This window comes from Rhinatrema bivittatum, chromosome 5 (assembly GCF_901001135.1).
Source record: "Rhinatrema bivittatum chromosome 5, aRhiBiv1.1, whole genome shotgun sequence".
NCBI classification, from domain to species: Eukaryota; Metazoa; Chordata; class Amphibia; order Gymnophiona; family Rhinatrematidae; genus Rhinatrema; species Rhinatrema bivittatum.
In genome coordinates, this window is record NC_042619.1 from 169,275,586 (window position 1) to 169,288,232 (window position 12,647).

Sequence of the window (12,647 nt, forward strand, 5' to 3'; positions counted from 1 at the left end):
GTTACTTGTTTGTAACTATGTATAATTTATCTGTTTTTGTTTGACTTTGTAAACCGTTATGATGGCTGAACCGAATGACGGTATATAAAAATGAATGAATGAATAAATAAATAAATAAACAAGGGCAAGTATTGGCGAAGCTCCAGTCGGCCTCCACTTCCCTCTTGGTTTCATTTCCCGACAGTGAGGACCTGTGGGGGTTTCCCCATGGGTGGTGCCAACACCACCTCGTGTCAGGGGTGCACCTCTGCAGCACTTGGTGAGGCCTCACTGGAGTACTGTGTTCAATTCTGGAGACCGTATCTCAAAAGGGATAGAGACAGGATGGAGGCGGTTTAGAGAACGGCTACCAAAATGGTGGGGGTTCTCCATAAATGACTTATAAGGAGAGGTTGAAGGACCTAAATATGTATACCCTGAAGGAGAGGAGGTGCAGTGGGGATATGATACAGTTTTTCAGAATCCTGAAAGGTTTTAAAGTTGTACAATCGACAAATCTTTTCCATTGGAAAGAAATCAGTAGAACAAGGGGTCACGTAATGAAACTCCAGGGAGGATAACTCAGCCATTGTCAGGAAATATTTCTTCACAGAGTGGATGGTGGATGCCTGGAATGCCCTTCCGGAGGAGGTGGTGAAGACAAAATTGGTGAAATATTTCAAAGGGGCATGGGATAAACACTGTGGATCCCTAAAGACTAGAGGATGGAAAGGAAGCAAAGAGTGCATGGGAGTAACTTGCTGGTGTGGCAGTTACTAGCCTTAACCAATAAGCCTTCATACTGTAGATGCAACTCCATTCATGCTCTCTGCTTTTACGGCAGGGAAAAAATAGGAAAAGGGGAACTGGATTCAGACAGCAACCAACAAGGACATTGGATTTTACAGTGTGGGAACATAAGAACATAAGAAATTGCCATGCTGGGTCAGACCAAGGGTCCATCAAGCCCAGCATCCTGTTTCCAATAGAGGCCAAAGCCAGGCCACAAGAACCTGGCAATTACCCAAACACGAAGAAGAACCCATGCTACTGATGCAATTAATAGCAGTGGCTATTCCCTAAGTATAATTGATTAATAGCCATTAATGGACTTCTCCTCCAAGAACTTATCCAAACCTTTTTTGAACCCAGCTACACTAACTGCACTAATCACCTCCTCTGGCAACAAATTCCAGAGCTTTATTTTGCGTTGAGTGAAAAAGATTTTTTTCCGATTAGTCTTAAATGTGCTACTTGCTAACTTCATGGAATGCCCCCTAGTCCTTCTATTATTCGAAAGTGTAAATAACCGAGTCACATCTACTCGTTCAAGACCTCTCCTGATTTTAAAGACCTTTATCATATTCCCCCTCAGCCATCTCTTCTCCAAGCTGAACAGCCCTAACCTCTTCAGCCTTTCCTCATAGGGGAGCTGTTCCATCCCCTTTATCATTTTGGTTGCCCTTCTCTGTACCTTCTCCATCGCAACTATATCTTTTTTGAGATGCGGCGACCAGAATTGTACACAGTATTCAAGATGCGGTCTCTCCATGGAGCGATACAGAGGCATTATGACATTTTCCGTTCTATTAACCATTCCCTTCCTAATAATTCTTAACATTCTATTTGCTTTTTTGACTGCTGCAGCACACTGAGCCAATGATTTTAAAGTATTATCCACAATGATGCCTAGATCTTTTTCCTGGGTGGAAGCTCCTAATATGGAACCTAACATCGTGTAACTACAGCAAGGGTTATTTTTCCTTGTATGCAACACCATGCACTTGTCCACATTAAATTTCATCTGCCATTTGGATGCCCAATCTTCCAGTCTTGCAAGGTCCTCCTGTAAACAAAGTATCACAGTCTGCTTGTGACTTAACTACTCTGAATAGTTTTGTATCATCCGCAAATTTGATAACCTCACTCGTCATATTCCTTTCCAGATCATGTATATATATATTGAAAAGCACCGGTCCAAATACAGATCCCTGAGGCACTCCACTATTTACCCTTTTCCACTGAGAAAATTGACCATTTAATCCTACTCTCTGTTTCCTGTCTTTTAACCAGTTTGTAATCCATGAAAGGACATCGCCTCCTATCCCATGACTTTTTAGTTTTCGTAGAAGCCTCTCATGAGGGACCTTGTCAAACGCCTTCTGAAAATCCAAATATAGTACATCTACCAGTTCACCTTTATACACATGTTTATTAACCCCTTCAAAAAAATGAAGCAGATTTGTTAAGCAAGACTTCCCTTGGTAAATCCATGTTGACTGTGTCCCATTAAATCATGTCTTTCTATATGCTCTACGATTTTGATCTTGAGAATAGTTTCCACTATTTTTCCCGGCACTGAAGTCAGGCTCACTGGTCTATAGTTATCCAGATCGCCACTGGAACCTTTTTTGGCCACCCTCCAGTCTTCAGGTACAATGGATGATTTTAATGATAGGTTACAAATTTTAACTAATAGATCAGAAATTTCATTTTTTAGTTCCTTCAGAACCCTTGGATGCATACCATCCAGTCCAGGTGATTTGCTACTCTTTAGTTTGTCAATCTGGCCTACTACATCTTCCAGATTCACAGTAATTTTGTTCAGTTCGTATGACTCATCACCTCTGAAAACCATCTCCGGAAAACAAATAAGCATGGGGGGAAACAAATAAACATGGGGGTAACTTGCTGGTCTGGCAGTTACTACCCTTTACCAATATGCCTGATATTTTGGATACAACTCCAACATTGCTCTCTGCTTCAATGGCAAGAGGGAACAGGGAATTGGACTCAGAAAGCAACCAACCAGGGTCCTTACTTTGATGGTTTGGGAAACTAAATAAGGGGGTGACTGGAATGGAGCAGAACATGCTACCATAGGCTTTCTGGGCAAACTGGATGGACCTTTTGGTCCTTTTCTGCCATCATTTTCTATGTTTCTGTGTTTCACCTTAATGCCTGTAAACATTTTGCACTGCAGCCTCTTCAGGAGAATAGCAGAAACACAAGGAAAATAAATGCTATTGTAACTGTTCTTCACCATGGTAAACAGGATGGTCTATATTTTTCTTTCAAACTATTTAACTAAGAGGTAGATTTTAAAAACATACGCGCGCGCGTACTTTTGTTCGTGCACCAGGCGCAAACAAAGGTATGCTGGATTTTATATGATACGCGCGTAGCCGCGAGTATCTTATAAAATCCGGGGTCGGTGCGCGCAAGGGGGTGCACATTTGTGCAACTTGCGCACGCCGAGTCCTGTGGCTGCTGCCCGTTCCCTCCGAGGCCGCTCCGAAATTGGAGCGGCCTCGGAGAGAACTTTTTTTCTACCCCCCCCACACCTTCCCTTCCCTTCCCCTACCTAACCCACCCCCCCGGCCCTATCTAGACCCCCCCCCCTACCTTTATCGGAGAAGTTACTGCTGCCTCCGGGCAGTAGTAACTTACGTGCACCGCGCGGCAGGCCCCGACACAGGCCGCTGTGTCGGGGCACTTGGCCACGCCCCCAGACCGCCCACACGCCCCCCCGGACTCGCCCCCGATCCCTAACCGTGCCTCCTGGCCACGCCCCCGACTGCCCCTTTTTGCAAGCCCCGAGACTTATGCGCGTCCCGGGGCTTGCGCTCGCCGCCGAGCCTATGCAAAATAGCTCGGCGCGCACAGGGGGGGTTTGGTGTAGGTTTTCAGGGGGTACGCGCGTATCTTATGCGCGTACCCCTTTGAAAATCTACCCCTAAGTATCCCTTTCCATCTTTTTAACTCTTCAATAGAGGCTGAAATAATAACATTACTTGCTTTTTACAGAATACATGCTACTATTTCAGACTAGAAGAAATTTCACCCTGGAAAAAGCAATGCGTCAGCCATAACAAATGAAGATATAATACCTTTCAGAGTTTCAGCTTTTGCTCTTGTCTGATATTTTCAAGTTACTATTCCACTAATTCAATTCAGTAGATTAAGTAACTCAGTTAAATAAACAGTTTTTAATATTGTTTTCTCAAGCTATTAGCTAAAATGACAAACCATAAAGTAGTTAAGCAAAACATTAACTACAAGAATATTCTGAATTCAATAATTTCTTTCATTCACCAAAATCCTGATTACCATGTATACAGCGTGCCGCTATACAGCTTTATGATATATATGCCCACAACCTGAGTGCCAGTCAGCCCCGGCGCGCACAACAGCCAATTGACAAAATGTGTCTCCAAAAAATATTTCTAATCACGTCTTGCAGGAGACCTTTCACTTTGCTGTTTCATTACTTGAATTTTCCAAGAAATTTTATTGGCAAAAGGTCATCTCTATATATACATAAGACATTCTCACACAGTCCCTGAGGCAGCCCCCAAGAGAGGGGGGCGAAACTCGGCCTGGGTCAAGCATTTTTATATTGGATATACGTGACTCCTAATAAAGCATCTTAACGGACATTACCTGGCATCTATTGTTTATGTTGCCTACATGCTTCCCCAGGACAGCAGCTAATGGCGCTGTCCCAGTCTACCCCCCGCCCTGCCCCTCCCCACACAGACCATGTCACCCAGGCTGCCCTTTCAGGAGGCTTGACACTTGTGCAAATATCTGGGGTTATGCACATGGCCAGGCCCATTGTAAAATGCATGTGGCACGCGCAAGGCCTTGCCACACATGTAACCCCCGAAATTTATGCATGCACACATTTTAAAATTAGGCTGAAAGGTTTTAATGCTGAAAAAAACCCATGCAAAAAAATGCAGTTGATTTAGTGTGGGCTCATGCAAATGTCATGAGAATTAAGCTGTTAGCTGCACTATCAGGGATACCTGTTAGCATATGTTTTTGCGTGCAGATTTTTTAGTGCCTGGGTCAGGGTAGGAGTAAAAGTTAAAACATGTGTCTGGTGGCTGTTTTACTTCATTACTGGCATTTGTATGGCTGTGTGTAAGATGCTCATATGCACTTTTCCCTGATGCTTCAGAGTATATTTTGTGGATTGGCCGAAGAATAACAGTGGCAGAAGCTTTACAGTATAGTGGAGAGAGGGAACAGGCTGAGAGAAGACAGTTTCTTGCTGAAGAAGAGAGGAGGACCCAAGAGGAGCAGGCTGTCCTGGCTCTGACTTGAGTCACTCAGAAAGGCACGCAGTTAATGGATATTCCACCTGAGGACACACTGTTGTGACTGCCAGAGAGAGATGTGGTATATACCTATAGACTAAGCTCTAGGGCAATTCTTGCTCTCTATGAAGAAATCAAGGATGATATAGATCTTCTAACAGAGCTTGGATGTGCCATTCTGGGCTTCGTCAAGCTTCTCTGCATCTTGCATTTTCTCACCACAGGCTTATTCCTGAAATCAATGCCTGAGATAGCTGGTATGGACCAATCGATATTTTCTAGGGATGTGAATCGGGCTTCGGACGATTGAAAATATCGTCGATATTTTCAAAATTGTCAGAAATCGGGGGCTTCTCCGAAACGATAGGAAAACCCCACGATATTGATCATGGGGGTTCTCTTATCGTTTTGGGAGATGGCGGGAAAAACGGCACACAAAAATAACCCCTAAACCCACCCCGACCCTTTAAAACTAATCCCTTTGCTTCCCCCACCCTCCCGACCCCCCCCCCAAAAACATTTTACAGGTACCTGGTGGTCCAGTGAGGGTCCCGGGAGCGAACTCCCGCTCCTGGGCCGTCGGCTGCCACTAATCAAAATGGCGCCGATGGCCCTTTGCCCTTACCATGTGACAGGGTATCCGTGCCATTGGCCGGCCCCTGTCACATGGTAGGAGCACTGGATGGCCTGCGCCATTTTTAAAGATGTCCTCTTGTGTGGCTCACTAAACAATTGCAGACTTGATGGTTCTTCGGTTCCCATGGGTGCCTCTTGGGCCTAGTTCTTTTCAGCTGCTACAGATCCCTGTGTGGTAGGTACCTCTGTCTCTGTCTGCTGTTGACCATCTTGTTCCACAGTGTCTGAATCTGTGCCTGCAGTATGGACACCTGCTACATAGTCCAGCTGCAGAGTTGCCCGGACCAGTACTTCTGTTGGAGTGAGTTGTACCTCAGATGGCTGGCACCTTCCCATCTGGCACTTGGAACTATCAATCTGGGCCATTTGTGCAGATAGAACACTACTTTATCTGCAGAAGTTCCATTAAAATGTTCTTGTCTGTTCCTATCTCTACCTAACATTCTATCTCATGTATAGTCGTCTAAGGGCTGGATTTACTAATACCGCCGGGCTCTTTGAATCTTGTGGTAATAGGGGGCGGGCAAAATGGGGGGGACTGTCCTGCAATAGACTGCAGAGATCGCACCTCCGCGGTGCTATTGATGCCGGCGTCACGCCAAATAAATACACCATAAAAGGTGTAGTTATTCGGCACGAAACTGGCAGTGAAAAAGACACGTACCTTTCTCTGTCGGCAAAGTCTTCGTCCCTTACTGCGTGCGATCTGCTTGGAAAATGGCCCTCTAAGTCTCATTAATGAAATAATTTGTTATATCAGAGTGGTTTCTAAAGTATGCTTGCAGCAGCAGCTATGAAGGTATCTCTTGGCATTTGTGTGTTTGCCTTATAATCAATGGGCCTAATTCTCAAAAAATCATTTATATGATTAAAAATGGGTTTTACACGTGTAAATGCACTTTCCCTTTGTAAGTGGGCTTTTGAAAATTGCTACAATATATGCCATTAAATTGTCTATAGGATTTACCTGTGTAAGTGCACTTTACACAGGTAAATGATTTTTGAAAATTGCTATAATAGTAGGTATATTTACATGCGTAAATCTTTTTGAAAATTATCCCCATAGTTTTAATCTTACCTGGCTTTTGTAAGAAAATATTACCAAACTTCATACTGGAAGAAAATGCAATGAAAGGGCATTAAATGTCCCTTGAATGAATGAATGAATGAATGAATGAATAAGCATCACTATGATTTCTGAGTTAATGGTAGTAAGGAACATGTCAATTAACAAATGCCTGGTGCAGGATATGGTATTATGTATTATATTTTTTACTTCTTCATAGAAGCTTGATATCAAATAGAAACTTACCTTGACATCTGGAGATTGCTAAAATCAGATCCAAAGTGCTTATTGCTTGGTTTAAAAAAGGGTTGGATTATTTCCTGGAGGAAAACTCCATAAACTGTTGTTAATCAATAGGGAATAGCCACTGTTTGTTATCAGCATTAGTAGCATGGTATTTATTTAATAGTTGGGTACTTACCAGGTACTTGTGACTTGGATTGGCCACTGTTGGAGACAGGATACTGGGCTTGATGGACCCTTGGTCTGATCCAGTATAGAATATCTTATGTTCTTATGTAACCTGTGTGTATGAGAAAGTGAACGGGTGTGGGTGTGTGTATATGTGTGAGAGAGAGAGCATGTGCATATGAGAGTGTGTATGAGAGAGACAGAGTGAGGGTGAGTGGAAGAAAGTGAGAGAGAGTGGGAACCTGTGCGGGAGAGGAATGTGTAAGTGAAAGAGAGCATATGTTTGTGTCTTTGTGTACATATGAGTATGTGAAAGAGAGGGAAAAATGTGTGTATAACAACCCTTTGCTCCATTCCATCTGTAATCAACAACAATCTCAGGACATCTGGAAATCAAATTACAGGAGAGCCTGTAATTTATTTTTATCCTTGTTAGGTTTAATCATTGGGTATTATTTGATGTGTTTGCTGTTTTGTATTTTTTTCATGTTTGGAATCTTTTTTTTTTAATGAGTTTTTAATTTTTTTTATGTTATTCTATTTGTTATCTGTGCAACACAGGATTGAAAAAAGGGTGTAAAATAAAATTTAAATATCTGACTAGAAGAAGGATAGAGTACTTTCTTTTTCCCTATGTTCAGGACATTGGCATGGCTAGCTGGTAGTCCATTGGAGAGACAGGGCAATGTGGTTGGAAGATGCATTTTTGGGGGGAGGGGAGAGGGTTGAAGTTTCCTGGAGAACCAGGCTGGAATCAAGCAGCTTTGGGCTGCTATAGGAATACAACTGTGTAGCCAGAAAATGCCAGAGCAGTCTCTTGTTAGTATTGTGCTGCCAAGGTAGAGGGGACTACAAGGTTGCGGCTCCAGAGGCTTAAGGCAGGGGTAGCATGCAGAAGTAGCATTAAGCTGCATGGCAGGGCAGTTGCTGAACACATTTTTGTTTCCCATGGTTCCTGAGACTTGCTTTTTATTGGTCCAGGAGGGGAGTGGAGCCAGCAGAGATATACTGGTAGGAGAAAATGAAGCTCCCGGCCCTTGTACGTCCATGGAAGTAGCTGGGGCAGGCCTTAGTCACTGTGATATTGGCTAAGGAGGCTGAGGCAGGTGAAAGTGGGAGAGCCCCCAGCATGACCTGCAAGTGTAGACTGCATTCTGATGACTTCATCAATTACCAGCACTGCAATGGTGCTGATATAAAATAAAATGCAATGTAAAATAAGTTTAAGATGGCCAAATAAATAAAAATAAAGTATAAAAAAACACTCACTCAGAGGTCAGGGGAGTTCTGGGTGACCCCTCAATGTTGTTTTGAAGGCACAGGAAGTGTAAAAATATTAGCGATTTTAGCGCCAGTATTACTTTTATTTATTTAGATGTTTTATATACCATCGTCCCAAAAGAAGATCAAAATGGTTTACAAAATCAGCATTCATATTCTTGGACAACATTCATAATCTAGGTCAACACAACAGCAAATACTTTTCTAGGCTAGCGCATAAGCGTCATGTACAATTTAGCTGTGATCGTGGTTAGTAATCCATAAATTATATTTTATTATACTTCACGTATTAATCAGTAAGTTGTCATGTTCCACATTACATCATGTATTGCTCATTGTATTAACATTATCTATCTATGGATTTGTCTGTGAAGTTATCAGCATATTGGTATTTTACGTTAGATGATATGCATTTCTAAAGTAATGTTTAAAATAAATTTAAAAAATAATTAAACAATTCAAAATAAGATCAGGAACTCCAGTTTGATAGCTGAGGACACCTAGACTAGCTTCTTTCATATTTAAAAAGTAAAAGAGAGGCAGAATTTATATAGATTTGTACTGTTGAATCTTTTTACATAAATAGGATAAAACAGAGGATGAAATTCAGTTGGACAGGCATTAACTATTTTAGACATAAGCAAAAAACATATGTGGGGAAAAATACATTTTGAAAATTCAAAGTTTTTGGTAAAATTAAAACCAGTCCAGACTAAAACAAGGATTCCTTTCCTGGTTTTTTTGCATTCAAAGTATGGCTTTGGGCAGTCAGAGAAGCCATTACCATGGGAACCGGGCTGCTCTTTCAGAAGCTTGGGGAAATAACAGGGCCAGAGTAAGAACACCAAGGCTGCACTAAGATCAGGTTCCGTATGTTTTTTTTAGAGACGTTTAATTCTAATAACACCAAAAATTCATACCCTTTAATGCCACCTGTAGCAGGAGGGTGCCAGTTGGTATAAATCACCATAAGTGCAATTTATAGTACCTTGTGAGCACTTCTTTTTCTAGTGACATCAGAAGAGTAGGAATATTTTGAGAAAGGGTTTGTACAGTTATAGAACACAGAGAGAGCTTTAGTTGACTCACTGAAAAGAATGGAGGTGCTTTGCAGTGCTCTTTCCAGTTTCACATTTTACAGTAAACAAAGAGGGAATACATAGACCCATTTGAGAAACAGAGTAGTAGGACAAAAGAAGAGCAAGGAAGAAGACATTCAGGAACAGAGAGGAGGGAATAGTGTGCTCTCTAGCACAAACAGCGTACACCAGCTTCCATCACAAGCAATGCATGCTAATGAGGGAGATGAATCAGTGTTCACTACTATCGAACCCTAGCTGCAAGCCTAAACTGAATATTTGGTTAAACAGCAGCTAAGGGTACACACAGACTGAAGTACAAATCTAGAGAAAGAGTTTAGACAGAGGTATACACATAAATAGAGTCAAAAACAGGAGACAAGACAAAACACAAAAAAAAAAATAAAAAAAAAATATATATATATATATATAAATATAATATGTAGAAAGAGCAAATAGAGAAATAAATATATAGACAACAGACATAAAAGAAAAAAACAGAGATGAACAGTAAAATAAAATATAGTTACCTTCTATTTCAACCAGCAAAAGTCAATCTGGAAAAAAAATTTACTCAGTCAAATTAGTCACAGAAATTTAATAGTGATATAACCATCTTTGCTATAATATCAGTGACAAAATATAAAGTAAATTATACTTATCTAATAGTTCATTCTTGCAGAACTGGTTCTAAGTAAAGGTATAAAACCTAAAGGAAAGAGAGTTCTTATTAGTTTCTTTTGTAATCAACTTGTTTTATTCAAAGAAGAACTGTTGCCAGTTTACAATTATTTGTGTACAAATATATATATTAATTTTTTAAATTATTACAATCATTTATTCTGATTCAATCTCATTAATTTTAAACTCTACCTTCCCTCTTTACCCTTGGGAGACTGGCTAGATGGGTTATGAACTCAATTTCCTGAATAGGAGACCTGGTTGGAAGTAGGGCCTTCTACTCCTGCACAAAATATCCTGTGACCCAATTTATATAGACATCAAAACCCCATATGAAATACTCAGCCACTGAGGATCACTGCCCACAGGAGGGGAAAGTTAGACTCATTTTGAAATATTCTTTATATTAATATGATTTTACTATTATGGATGTTTTATTTTTCTTTATTATATTGTTTGAAATTTTACTTGTAAGAGGAATGTTTCTGTTTTTCCATTAGTCACTTATAATACCGATTAATGCCCAAGTGTGAAGAACAGTCAATAGAATACACAATTCAAAAAACTCCACTTCAAAAACTTGCAACTGCTTATTCATTTTTTTTTTTTTACATACTTAAGGCCATGATAATAGGCATTCCCGGTGATGAAACCACCTTCTTAGCCTTCTATTTAATCATCAGCCATGCTTATATCAAATTATTATTTTTTAAAATTGTTTATGCAATTTAAAAGAACTATAGACCTTGGGTGCCAGCTAAGTTGTTTTAAATTGCATAAAAATTTTTTTTTTAATTATTTGCTATAAGTATGGCTGATGATTAAATATAAAACTAAAAAGATAGTTTCATCACCGGGAATGCCTATTATGATGGCCTTAAGTATGTAAAAAAAAAAAATGAATAAGCAGTTGCAAGTTTTTGAAGTGGAGCTTTTTTGAATTGTGTATTCTGTTTTTCCATTGCCACACTGTATACAGTCTGGCTTTTTGCGGTTTCCATTTCAGTCTATGGTCTTTTTATTCTATATTTGGTGAGGGTCTCTCTGTGCTCTGCATGTGTGACCGATGCAAACTATTCTGCTAGTGTGTAGTTTCAATGCAGGGATGTATAGCATCCTAGCTTGTTCTGTTTTGTAATAGGAGATATAGCAGTGTTTTAGGACCTGGTGTAATATTTGCAGTTTTGCCTTTTCATAGGTAGAATTGTTACTGTTTCAATATAGGCAGTTAGTGCTGTTGTGGCATGGGATATTTACAATATGGTAATTGTAATTCAGTTTACTTAAAGTTTTCTGAAGGCCAAGCCCACACCCAACACCTATTATAATAAGCCTAATACCATATGCTTTTGTTTTTTATGCAGTGTTTCCTCAATGGTACCACAACAGGGATGTAAATATAATAGAAATGTTATAAGTGATATATTTACCTCAGAAGTCTGTATTTTGCTCTTTCTAATATAATGAATATACATTTTATCTGTTATTATTTATGCTGAATTGTTTCTCACTTAGGGGTACATTTTTAAAGATGCGGCAATTTTATAACATGCGCCTGTCACCATGCGCGTATTATAAAATCCAACTCCTGCGTGCAAACGTGCACGATATTGTCTCGGCGCGCACATGTGCGCGTGGGTGCCCACTTCACAAACGGGGGGGGGGATTTTTAAATACACCCTCGGTGATGCAATCGTGCCTTTGCTCAGATCCCTCCCACGCTGCTCCAATAAAGGAGCGGACTGGGAGGGAACTTCCCTAGCCCCCTACCTATCCTTCCTCCCTTTTCCCCTCTCCTCTCCTCTCCTCCCCAACCCCTAAACCCACCCTAACTCAGCTCATTGTTTTTTTGTTTTGGAACTTACTTCATCTGAAGAGATGACGTAAGTTCCGCGTGCTGGCCTGCTGCCGGTGCACACTTCACTGGGATAGCACCTAATGGCGCTGTCTTGGCCGGCCCGCCCCTTTTCAAAACCCCAGCTCCTCCGCGCATATTGGAAGATATGTGTGTGTAGTCGGGCCATTTTGAAAATGCACTCGCCGCGCACCTGCCCCAGCCACACGCGTATATCCTGGGATTTCTGTGTGCCAGGTTTTAAAAATGTACTTGTTAAGCGGTAACTTTTAAACTGGTGCACGGGCACATGTGCGCATGTTCATCATCCCAGACCCAGGAGCACAGTCATTTTATAACATATACATGTGTATATATACGCATGTTATAAAATAACCTAGATGCGCGTACATGTGCATTCAATTTTTAATGGATATGCGTATGTGCACGTAAATCCCGATTCTACCGTGTAAGTGGGGACATTTTACAAGGGATGCATGCTATTGCTAGTTTCCCCAGTTAATTCCCAATTCACCCAGTTAAGGGATAGGGCTTCAAAATCCCCAAGTCTAATA